Source organism: Nuphar pumila, chromosome 14, assembly GCF_984573655.1.
Source record: "Nuphar pumila chromosome 14, dmNupPumi1.hap1.1, whole genome shotgun sequence".
NCBI lineage: Eukaryota > Viridiplantae > Streptophyta > Magnoliopsida > Nymphaeales > Nymphaeaceae > Nuphar > Nuphar pumila.
This window is the reverse complement of record NC_143262.1, coordinates 49,643,635-49,656,387: the sequence shown is the minus strand read 5'-3', so window position 1 is coordinate 49,656,387 and position 12,753 is coordinate 49,643,635.

The window sequence follows — 12,753 nt, the reverse complement described above, 5'->3', positions numbered from 1 at the left end:
ACAATGCTCATTCATTCTAACTAAAACTGGAAATATAAAGAAAGAAAAAAATAGCAAAATTCCTGCAAAATACAAGTTATTACAGGATGAAAGATGCATATAGACAGAAATCTATAGAATATACAATGCAAATGACAAAGCATAATGATGGGTTACGCTAATGGATAGTGAATATCAAGGTACACCTTAGATATCTAGACTGAAAAGCAAATATTGGGGGGGGGGGGGTATGATTGAAATTCAAATGTTAGTGAGAAAATGGGTATTAAAATATATATGTGATGTTTTTGACCTAGTGTATGTTGTGATGATATATATATATTTAACAGTGTTGAAGCATACTAGGTAAATAAATAAAAAAAACACATGTTAAAACCTATGCTAGTATATGATAAACAAAAGTGCCGAAATCACTACTATACGTACTTGTTAGGATAACATCAACAAAACATTAGGAAACAGAAAAATGCTTACCGTGAAGGTCAGGGACTAATGAGGGCAGAAGGCACTGACAAATCTTTACTCAATAGTAAGCAAAGACAAGGTAAATCGCTACTTATACATGGCTGTAAAGGGGAAAAACCACTTTACACTGGCATTCAATACTCAGCTGGTTCACTTTATTGCCATCACACATTTACAGTTACAAACCATCCATTCTGTGCAGCACCCGTAACAACAAATTGGTAATTTATCTTCAGGCCTTGCTCACACGGTTATGCTGGGTATTCACAGTAGATGTTGTAACTTGGTACTAATTTCCCTTTTGAAAAGAGCAGATCATTATGGCTCCAGTGGGTTGTAGAATGGCATTGTGTTATGAAGGTATTTGTAATAGCTACAAGTATGGCTATACTGGGAAGAGGGTATGGATTGATGCTGGAAATTATTCAAGGGAGAGGGATGCAGTATGCACATGAGTATCCTATTAGCAAAACCACCAATACTGGATTCCACAACATATCTGATGAAAACTTTATGAAATTATGACCTCTGCTGACAAGATATCAAAGATTTTTCTTCTTTGTTTTAATGTGCACACTATAGCAGATTACAATGTATATCACTTTTCCTTCATCCATGAGAGAGACTTCTCATGATTTCCATCCAAGAAATGATGTTAATAAGCAATAGTAGCATCACTGATGATGTTCATGATATTTACAATACATGTCTTGGGTATGACTGCTTGTTTGAGCTCATAGACCAAAGCCTTTTAGATTCACATCCCATATGTACAGCCGATACGAATACTCACGAAAGCATCACCTCTATACTTCAGATTAGCTTCATAAATCGGTAAAAATAGTGATGCACATTATTGATAACAAGTTTTCACCAAGAAAGAGAGAAGAAAGAAGAGGGAAAAAAATGTGAATAATTCGAATACTGTAATATGACACAAAATGAGACCATATGAAGCTTTTAGCCCATTTGAACATTTTATGAGCCGATACCTGTAGGGTGAAGATAGGAATCTGGTAAAAACTAGCAACCACGAACTCTTCTGATCTGGTTCTTCTCAACAAAAAGAAAAGAAGCCTGTCATAAAACAGATGAATCAAACATTTTAGGCAAATCTTCAAAATATAATGACCTCAAATCTCCTGAACGAACCACTTAAATAAAGCTCTTAGATTTCACCATCTATAGGCTGAAATGTGGCATCTTCTACTTAGTTACAGAATAGGCTTTTTGCGGATATGAGTCAGCAGAATAATGGGTCACTTTCTGCCAAACAACCTTCCTGACCATAGCCGATTGGCCTTGGCAGCAAGTCAGAAGAGCGCTCTTGAATCAACAGTGACTGATTGTGTATGCTTCAGCAAATCAGGAACTTCGATCTTGGGTCAACAAAGCATCCGGTCTCCACTCATCCGATCGTATGTTTCACCAATCAGAAGGAAAGAAAAAAAAAAACTTTTACAGTGACCAAGTGGGTGTCTTATAACAAAGCCCGAAATCGATCTCTTAGGCCATGTGTTTTCAAAACAAATTGGATCTTCAACCAATGAACTGATTAATGTGATGATGACTGACTATCTTTTAACAAACAAAAAATGGGTAAGTGCATGAAATCCTTGCAGTATATATTAAATCAAATACCGTCAGCAATCACAGCCCAACAATATAAACAATTAAGAAATGGAAACAAACAACATCAGTGAAATGAGGCAATATAAATATCATTATATACCTATTCGAGCCTTATGCTTGATTGAGCAAACCTTGTCTTTCCCAATCATAACTACCCCACCTAGGCAGCTTTCATTTTAGTACTCTCCCGGGCACCAACAATGCTTATCCAGCTCAAATTTTTTTTTTTTTTTACCAATGCATTCTAATCGTGGATCTAAGGGCTATACCAGTAGGTCTTCTTGTGGGTCAATACAATCTAATTGCTATACAAAAGAGGTTGGCTATAACAGAATCGGTCTGAGAGCTTATACAAAGCATAAGAAAAACAGAGAGAATGAAATACACAGGAAGCAACATGTGACCCAGATGGATAGAACTTCTGAAATGCTCTTCTGATGTGTCATCAACACAAAGTGTTGATCGACCTCTCATGGTAGATCACGGGTTCCAGGCAAAACTGACTTGATACAGCAAGAATTGATGCTACAGAGAACAGTCACCAAAGCAGAGATATAACAAGAATGACCTTAACGCTGGATCATTTCCAAGGTAAATGAAATATAAAATTAAAGCATGATGCTGCAGACCAAATGCCACAAGGATCTATTAGATAAAATGCATTACAACATTAAAATGAGAGGAAAAGGGGCGATCATAATCATAGATCAAACAGGAGCTTGACAGCACAGAGACCAAAAGAGAGATAAGCACATCATGGGAAATCAAAAAGGAAATTCGGGAAAAAGTATGAGAGATGTAAATAATGAGAATGGAAATAGGTGACCTAAATGGGAAAATCAAAATAAAACTGAGAACTAGCCGGTAGATTAAACTGAGATTCATACGAATCCCATCAAATTACTAGATCCAAGAATCAAGAGTGAAATCGTAAACAAAACAGAAATATGAAAGAAATGTTTGGAACCGGATCGTTCCTCTTGATTTAGCTTATCCATAACTCGGTTTGTTATATACAAACCGATGTTACAGAGAGTGCATTAATAAACTCAAGATAAAGAAATAAATAAAACAAAGAAAGAAAATAACAAAAGAATAAGAAAGAAAGAAGGAAAGCAAAACCAAAAATAAAGGAAAATGCGGTAAAAGAAATGGATGGTGCGAAGGAGAAAAGGGAGAAAAAGGATGATTCTCACCTTGAATCGATCGAAACTTGAGGTCGAAGAGGCGATTCTCGTTTGTTTATCGGTGCTGAGTTGGGTGTTGATCCTCTATGGGGCCTCTGTTGCAGGATCGATCCTGATTTCTTATCACAGGAAGCTGAATCGTGGATTTGTAGGGATTCTGAAGGAACGGAACCACCCAATTTCGAAACTCTTCACGGATGGACAATCTTTCTCTTGCAGAGGATTTAAGTTCTTTCAGGTAGATGCAGAGGGAGTACTCTAAAGGGAGATCGTTCCGCAATGCCTTGTAGGAAAGAAAATCCTCCGAAAAGATGAAGGCGGATGATGGATGTTGCTTCGAAAAAATCTCCTCAGTGTGATGGGTATGTAGCAAGCTCGGCAATGAAAGGAATCCCCCCCTGTGTAAGGGATGGCTTCCCTTTTAAAGGGGAGGAAGAGAAAGCTCCAGAAGCCTCTTCCGTTAGGGATGAAGGGTGGATCGCTCCCAGCCATGGATCGGAGGGTGGCGATTTGAGGGACGAGAGAAGTCAACGAGTTCGTTCGTGATGAACGAAGGAGGAGGAGGTTGTTGGGGATCAGATGGCTGAAAGATGAAGGATGCACATGGGGGTGGTCGGCCATGGAGGGAGAGAGAGCGGTGGCTGAGGGAGGAAGGCGAGTTAGGGTTTCCAAAAACCCTAACTCGACCCTTAAACCTTAAAAATTAGTTTTTCCAAAAAGGGCCTTCTTTTCAAGTTTTTCTAAAAAGATGGTTAAAGGTGAGTTTTTCGGCAAAAAACTTTGAAAACCACGCAGTCTTTCCTAATTTTTTTTTTGATGATTTTTCCATTTTTTTGTATTTTTGGAACAGAATCTAAGTTTTTTACACGAAAACAAAGATTAAATACTAATTTTTTGTATTTTTCTGAGAAATATTTACAAGAGTATTTTTCTGAGAATTTCAGACCATTTTGGGGAAATTTCTTCAAGGGGATGGGTTTGGATCCAAGTTTTGAGAAAACATTCGAGTTTTAAGCCTCGAATTGAGGAAATTTAATTCAATGGATCCAAACGGATACCGGACGAACTGTCTGAGCTTTTCAAAAGTTAATTTTGATAATTTTGAGAATTTGATTTAAAATCGGATAATGAAGCTCAGATTTGGATTTTGATGTAGATCCGAATCCGAAATTGAGTCAGATATGTAAAATGAGTTTAATTTCAACAAAATTTGAGAAACGAAAATGGAATTTAGATTTAAAACTGACTCAATTACCCAAAAGATGGGGGAAAAAGGCAAAAAGGGGATATTTACAACATTTTGAAAAATTTGGGGTGTTCACAGAACCAAAATTCAAAAAATTTGGGTATCCTAAGGAAAATCCGATACAAACCCATAGCGTCCAAGACGCGAGTTAAGAGCAGGAAGAAGAAGTCTTGAAGCCATCTTGCAATTGCGCCATCGCCCGTAGTGTACCTAATCATCACATGTACCCATAGAATGGGTTAGTTTCGCGAAAAACTAGTAGGTGCACAAGAGAGACTACAGGAAACTGAATTAAGTACATTTAATTCAGTAGGTTACGCAGTTTAAAGCAGATATGTAGTTAAACGGGTAAGCAATGCAAGCAGGTGAATAGTGCAAACACGTAAGTAGTACAAGCGAATAAGTAGTGCAAGCGAGTAAGTAGTGCAAGCGAGTAAGCAGTGCAAATGCGTAAGTAATGCAAGCGAGTAAGTAAGCAGTGTGAGCGAGTAAGTAGTTCAAAGCAAGGAAACAATGCAACTGACAAACGCAACATACGATCCATTTGATCGTAAGTTGTGAACTACTACGCAATAAGCTTGTTCTCGTTCCTAGAACGAGGTCTTTGCATCTAATCATCATCAGGACATCGTTTGTCGCTCAGTACTTCTAACAAACACTTTGTCCTGAACAACCTTAATCTATTCTCATCTCTCAAAGTCTTACGCGGCCAACTGCCACTTGTTATAACTCACTAAGGCGTCATACTTCCTTAGAAAAGCCCACCCTTCCATAGAAGGTCCAAAACATAATCACTAACTCAAATCACTAACGATCTAATTCTCACATCTGAGTCCTGCATATAATCATGCTAAAACAGAAAGCCGAAACTATGAATTCATAGTTGGCTATCATAAACAATCTCAGAAGATCGTCACAGCTCACCATAACTTTTTATGGTAAGCAAAAACACAAGATCCACATCAGATCGCTTGGTCCAAAAAATATACGACCTGACAAGGAATTACCTCCCTAGAGGGTATACTTGGTCTTGGACCATACACTTTCTCATAGGAGTTCACCGTCTTCGCAGCTACCCGTTCGTGGACGTGTACATCCTCATAGAGATTTTACCGTTCTAGCCGGATTACTCGATCTGGGAAATGTATGACCTCAAAGCGAAACATTTGGGAAGCTGGTCCCCAATAAATGCCATATCCAATGAAAATCATTGTGATACATACATCAACGCAAATGACCGTTCTCAGGGTCGATAGCCACTATTACAATCGACAAGATCAATGCCGGATCACCTAGTCTGGGAAATATATAACCTCACAAGGAATTCCGCCCTAGATGGTATACCTGGTATTGGACCATACACTTCCTCACAGGAGTTCACCGTCTTTGCGGCTACCCGTTCATGGACAGTGTACATCCTCACAGAGAATCTACCACTCTAGTCGGGTCACCTGGTCTTGATCATACACGCCCTTGCAGATAATCCTTTGGAGATCAGGTCCTCAACAGATATCATACTCAGTGATACACGCATCTATACAATCGACTGCTTGCGATTGTCTAAAGGATTCGAGCATGATGTGTTGGAACTCGAATGAGTTCACTGTGGACTTCTGTAAATCAGAAGTGTTGGGATTTCCTGCGAGAGATCCTTGCCCCTCTCATCGTAGTTGTACTTTTGAACAGGTACACTGCATACTACGATAAGTAGGATGAGAGGTCTATGTCTACCTCAAACATGCAGTGGCATGTGTTTTAGATCACAAAAGTGATGTTTCTACCCTCACTACGGGTTGGCCCCTCTCATCGTGGTTGTACATTTGAATAGGTATGTTGCGTATCGTGGTGAGTAGGATGAAAGGTGCGTGGTTGCCTCAAACACGCAATGGCGCGTATAATTCACCTAAATAACGGTCATGCGCCTTCACAGGCAAGATGCCCGATTGGGTTGAAAGACCAGAGCATGTAGAATGGGACGGCGGTTAAGAAAACCCTTCATCATACTCATTCAAACTGGTTCATCAAGAGAAAAGATGAATGTTACAAAACTTTGATGGACAGTCATTAATGGCAATCTCGGGAAAAGATTTGACCTTCCCCAGTCATCGGAGGTTAGGGGAAATCCTTCAGGCCACTTCTGCAGAAGTTTGGATGCACATCCATTAGGGCTTTGTTTGCCTTTGGGGATTTACTCTCTTGGTCACAGGCTGTCTCCTTAGGAGCGGACTCAGTCAGTTATTCAGGGTATAATAAAATACATAGCATAAGAGACCCCTGAATCGATCTCAGTCGTTTCTACGTTTTTCCTTGTGCGTACCCACAACGGCCTGCTCATAATGAGACAAGATATAACTTATACACATGATCATAATATATGCGTGTTGTGATATGCATTGCTTGCTTGCTTGTTAGCTCAGTAGTTTGGTATGCTACTCGTTGAGCTATGTACACATGTCGAGGCGTTACCCTTGTTGGTTAAACTGCTTACGCAGTTCCTCGCTTAGTAATAACTAGCTTGTCATACTAGTTGATTGCTTATCTTGTGTAGCTTATGAATTTCTTATGATGCAATAGCTTGTGCCTTACAATTAATGTAGCTATTTGCCGATAGACTGAGCCATCAAATGGTACTTGTATATGTATTACGAGCGTCGTTATGAATGCTTGTCTTATGCTATTGCTTTTCTTGACTGGTGGATATAGTTAGTTACTCTTCACCTATAGTATCTGTTGGAGTGCTATAGTTGCTTGTTTAATACTATGGTTCTCACTGCTTTTGTATGTAGTTGTTTGTTTTGCTAGAGTTTTGCTTACTCCACAATACTTTTGTTAGATCTACTAGTCTTATTTTTCCTGCTTGATCTAGCGATTATCTTGCTTATTGCAGCCTTTGTTATTTCTTGTCTTTTGCACCCCTACTAGTCTGTTGTGAGACTGACCCATTTCATGGGTAGATGGTGAATAAGTTATCCTACTTGCGATGGCACGATGACGTAATGCGTTCAAGGCAAGGCCCTTTCCTGATGTTGCGTTTCCTGGGGACACTTTTAATAGATGTGGTATAATGTTTCTTTGAAAGCATCTCTTCTGATTAGAACTCTGAATTTCTAAAACTGTATTATCAAATAGCAGTTCTTCTTTTCATTACAAAAACACTGAATACTTGAATTGCAAATTGGTTTATAAAGGGGAAGTCTGCATTTGTGTTGTAATGAGCCCAAAGTCTTGGGACTTGCTATTTTTTAACCTGATCTTCCGTTGAACTTCTGTTTCAAACTCTGATAAATGATTGATTTTCAAAGCTTTCAACCTTTCTCATAAAGGGTTTCAAGTCCACGATTTTCTGGTGTTACACCTATGACATCAAAGGCCCACATAGAAAATGGCCATAGAGAGACCACAAACTACAAATATGTTGTTGGAGCATGAATAGAAGGTGCATGCATCTGGCATTGAATACACTTCTTCACAAAATGGTAGCAGTCTTGTTGCATGGTTTTTCAATAGTAACCTGCTCGGATGATTTGCTTGACAAGGGTTTGGTAGCCAACGTGGCCACCACAAATGCCTTTGTGCACCTCCCGCACAACTTCTTTGGCTTCGTCTTCGTCTTCGTCTAAGCATCTGAAATACTTAGAACTGAATCCATGACGATAAAGGACATTGGCCATAATGAAATATTGGGCAGACATACGCTGGATTGCTCGTTGCTCTTTCTTCGAGAGTTCTGGAGAAAATTTGTCAGTTTCTATGAAGTTCTTGATATTGTAATACCAAGGCGTCTTTTTTTGCTCAACTTGGTTTACTTGTTCTGTTGGAAGGAAGGCGGGTTGGTCAAGTCTACCAATTTTAAAGAAGCAACAAGATTCTCCATTTTTAAATGCCATAATGAAGCCTAGGTTGGCTAGGCTATCAACCACTTGATTGAAATCTCACTTGATATGGAAGAACTGAAATTCTTCAAAATTGTTGGCAAGAGCTTGTGATCGTCGCGAAATTTTTCCCCCGTCTTCCCTTCCTTGCGGAAGAGAAAAAGGAAGGAAAATGCTTTCGCGCTTCAAACTTTGACCGGATTTTTGAAAATTGTTTTGAAATTACTCGCCTTCGTTTTGAAAATTTGTAGGAAAATCCATGGGATGGGGCTCGACCTGTCGGTACGAGGTTCGACCGTTCCTGCCGCCTTTAACAGGTGTAATCGAACCAAGGACCAAAATTGTGCTTGACTTAGTTAAATCATCAAAATTATGTTCTATCCTAAATGCACAAAGAATTCAGGCATGTGCTATGAGATTTTGGAAAATTCAAGTTGGAAAACATGATGTATGCTTAGAGGACATTTGGAGTTGTTAAAACATTTCTCAGGAAATGGATGGAAGTCAATTTCTCAAGAAAATCAGATGAAAGGTGTTTTGAAATCACGGGAAAGTTCATAAAGTTGTGGGAAAATCATGAATGGTTGAAAATCTCGAGAAAATAGAATTGATTCTTGAGAAAAAGGTGAACATTTGAAAAGGGAAACATTTCTCAGGAAAATTCTGACTTTGAGAATCTTCTTAGGAAAATGGTGAAAACTTGATAGGAAAACTCATTTGAGAAGAAAACTGAACTTGGGAATTTGAAATCCTGGGAATTTTACCTTTTGAAATACTTGGAAATCGATTTTGGATCTTGGAGAAAGATTGGAAAACTCTTTTGAATCTCTTAAGAAAATATCATTTTCCAAGGAAAACTGTGGAAAACTTGTCTTTGTAAAACCGATTTTGAAAAATCCTTAGAGTTTCTTGAGAAATCGATTTCTTGAGAATGAAGTTTTCTTGAGAAAATCAATGATTTTATGATGCAAATGACATGAGTGAATGAATGCACTTTGAAAAGATTTTCTAAGAGATTTGTTGGAAAAATATGCATTAAGTCAAGATAAATCCTTCACATATCCTGACTGTGGCCATGAATATGTTCAGAATTTAGTTGATTTGATGCACATGATTTTGAAAACTTTGGAAATATGATGTGCATTTTAAGATAGCCTAAGAGTGTAGGCTCAATGTGACTAGTAGAAAGATGATGGATCTGGGTCTCGTCCATATTCCGACTAGGGCCGTAAATATGGATCCCACCGAGTCCATCAACTCCCTAAGAGTTGGTGCACGTGCCATTCGTGAACATCCATAGTGCTTTTGAAATAAAATGCATGAATCATAGAAACAGGATATTGCATAAATTCAAACTATATGATATGCATCCTAGTCTAAGCAGGAAATTAACTCTCTTATTCCAAAATTTACATTATTACATCACTAAATAAAGGAAATAAAAGAAATTTGCAGACTTCAGCTCCTTCTTTTGAATGTCTCTGCCAAACTTGAAATAGGGTTAGCTCAAATATGTGGGTTTTTCCAATATTTTCCAATATTATTATGAAATTATTGGATTTAATTGGATATAAACCCTATTCTCATGCTTCCTTGATATTTGAAATGATGTAAATACAGGGAATTCAGTGGAAAACAGTTTGAAATTCAGAATTGGGGTCAAAATGACCAAAATACCCCTAAAATTAAAGTTACACCTTTAAAATCAGGGTTTTTTGAAGGAAAACTTGGTAAAATTGGGATTTCGAAATTCAAATTGAATCCAATGATGATGAAATGCAGTATGAGGCATGATGACATGCTGCTAAACACATTAAGACTGTAAAATCAGAATTTGACATTTTGAAATTTAGCCAAAATAACGAATTTCGCTTGTTTTTCACTTGGATCCGGGTCCTGCGGGACCCTGTTTTGGTATTGTGGCTAATCCGAACCTCAAATGGATTCCAAATTGCACCAAATTCGGTATGAAGCATCTATGTACTCTGATAAACAGCCTAGAATGCTAAAAATCATGAAATGATATGATTTAAATGCCAAAATTCAAAGAAAGTCCTAAAATGGTGGATTTTGCCTATGGATCCGAACCAAATACAATGATAATGCAAGATTTACACCATGCAAACTTCTGATATTTTGCAGACTGCTAAAAGACCCGAAATGGAACATTTTTGGTTTTTACAGCCTCGGGATTTGAGCCATGGTGAGTTCAATAATAGGGATTTAGTTCTGACAGAGGTAAAAATCATACTAATCTGATGTAAAACGCTAAAAAATATCAAACAGCCATGGAAATTTATGAAATTAATCAGAGTTATTCACGACACCTACATGAACAACTTTCATGTTTATGACTTTGGCATTTGATCAACGGAAACACAGATAAAAATATAACTATTCCTGCCTAAACTAACAGAACAGACAAATGTAGCAAAACAGGGGACTGACAAGAAAAATCCAAAGCAGGGGTCAACACTATTCTAAAAATTACAGGCTTTCAGATGAAAATAGAGGACATCTCGGACACCACTTTCAATTTCTACAGTTTTGGATTTGGAGCAACACACAAAGAGAAACCATAGCCCTAAGTCGATCCAAGATCTCAGAGGCCCAAATTAGGCTCTGACACGTGTCCCGAACTCTTGGATTTTTGTCAGATATAAAAAAAAATCAGAAAAATTTGAAAAAACATATTAAAAACTAGACATTCTCTCGAGTTCAGAACATCTTTCGGATCGAAAATCGGATCTTCCATGAGGGATATCTCGATTTTACAAGTCGGCAAATGATTTTCAAAATGCATCCCGGATAACAAAACCCGACTTGCAATTTTGAATGTTTACCGCAGTAAACAAATTCAAATGCCTCCAAATTTTTGGCAAAATTTCAGGGACACGTAAGGGCGCATTCCGTGATTTTTTTGGGATTTTTAATAAAAAATAAATGCATGAAATGATGTGTGGACTGACTGACAAAAACAGAGACCTACTGAAAATAAGCAGAATTGAAATAAATGCTAAATTAATCCTAATTAATTCATGAAATGTGCTGAATGAATGAAATAAAATGCAAATTAAATCTAGCTAACTACATGCATGTTAAAAATCATCAAGGAAGCATAATGAAACATTTTTATATATGTCGTTTTATGAGAATAGCTCAATCCATCCCTCGGATGAGCTCTTTCTTCAAACGACTCCCGATTCGAATTATGGAATCCAATCAATGGGAAAAGAAGTGCACCTTGTTTCGTTACACAGCGTAGAAGCTCTTGAAAGGGGCGGCTATCACGAGCTTCCTTCGTCCTTCGTCCTTCGCTCCGAGCTTCGGATGGTCCACCAAAATCGAGCTCTGTTGGAATCGAATTGGCCACAACACGAGCTCTTCTCCAATGAGCCAAAGGGGGCACGATTTCCAAAGTTCAAAATCCGATTTTAGGAAGGCTAGGTCGGATTTTCCAAGTTCACAAGAGCTAAAAAAAATGATCTCTCTAGGCTGGGCGTGAACCCTTGTTTTTATAAATTTTCTGAAAATTTTTGAAATTCAAACAGGCTCGATCTGAGCCCTCCATGTGGCGCCATCTTAGGGGGTGCCATCTGAGGGGTTTGAAATTCGAATTTGTCTTTTGTAGGGAGCCCTCAGATGGCGCCACCTCAAAATGTGTTTTAATTTTTGAGAAAAATAAAAAAAATGGAAATTTTGTGGGTGAGACACCTCAGCAGGGGGAATTTGGAATTTTTTAAAAGTTTGCTTGATTCTCTCTGCAGGGAACTCCCAGAAGGCGCCACCTCAGAGGGTGCTCTCTTGGAATTTGAAATTCAAACTCACCTTTTGTAGGGAGTCCTCAGGTGGCGCCACCTCATGGTAGGCTACCTTTATTAAAAATAAAATAAAAAATAAAAATGGAGCCAAGTGGAGTCCTGGAATGGTGCCACCTCAAAAGGTGTTTGACACATGTCAGAAGGACAGAGCAGTGGGCTCAGAAGGTGCCACCTTAGAGGAATTTGAATTTTGCTTTTTCTGGTGAAAGGAGATCTGGACATGTGGCAGTCCAGGATGGTTCCAAGTGTCAGCCTGCTGGTGTGGTTCTTCAGATGGCGCCACCTCAGGGGGAAGTTTGAAATTCAAATGGAGGTTGGCCCTGGAGGAATGGAGGGTGGACATGTGGCGCCACCTCAGGGTGGCTCCTACAATGCCATGTGGCAAAAGGGAGGAAAAGGAGGAAAAGGACATGTGGCACCATCTCAGGCCATCTGGAAAAATCAGAGCTCAGGATTTGCGCCACCTAGGCTCTGTTTGAATTTTTGAATTGTTTGCTTTTTCTGAAGAAAGCCAGGAGTGACATGTGTCT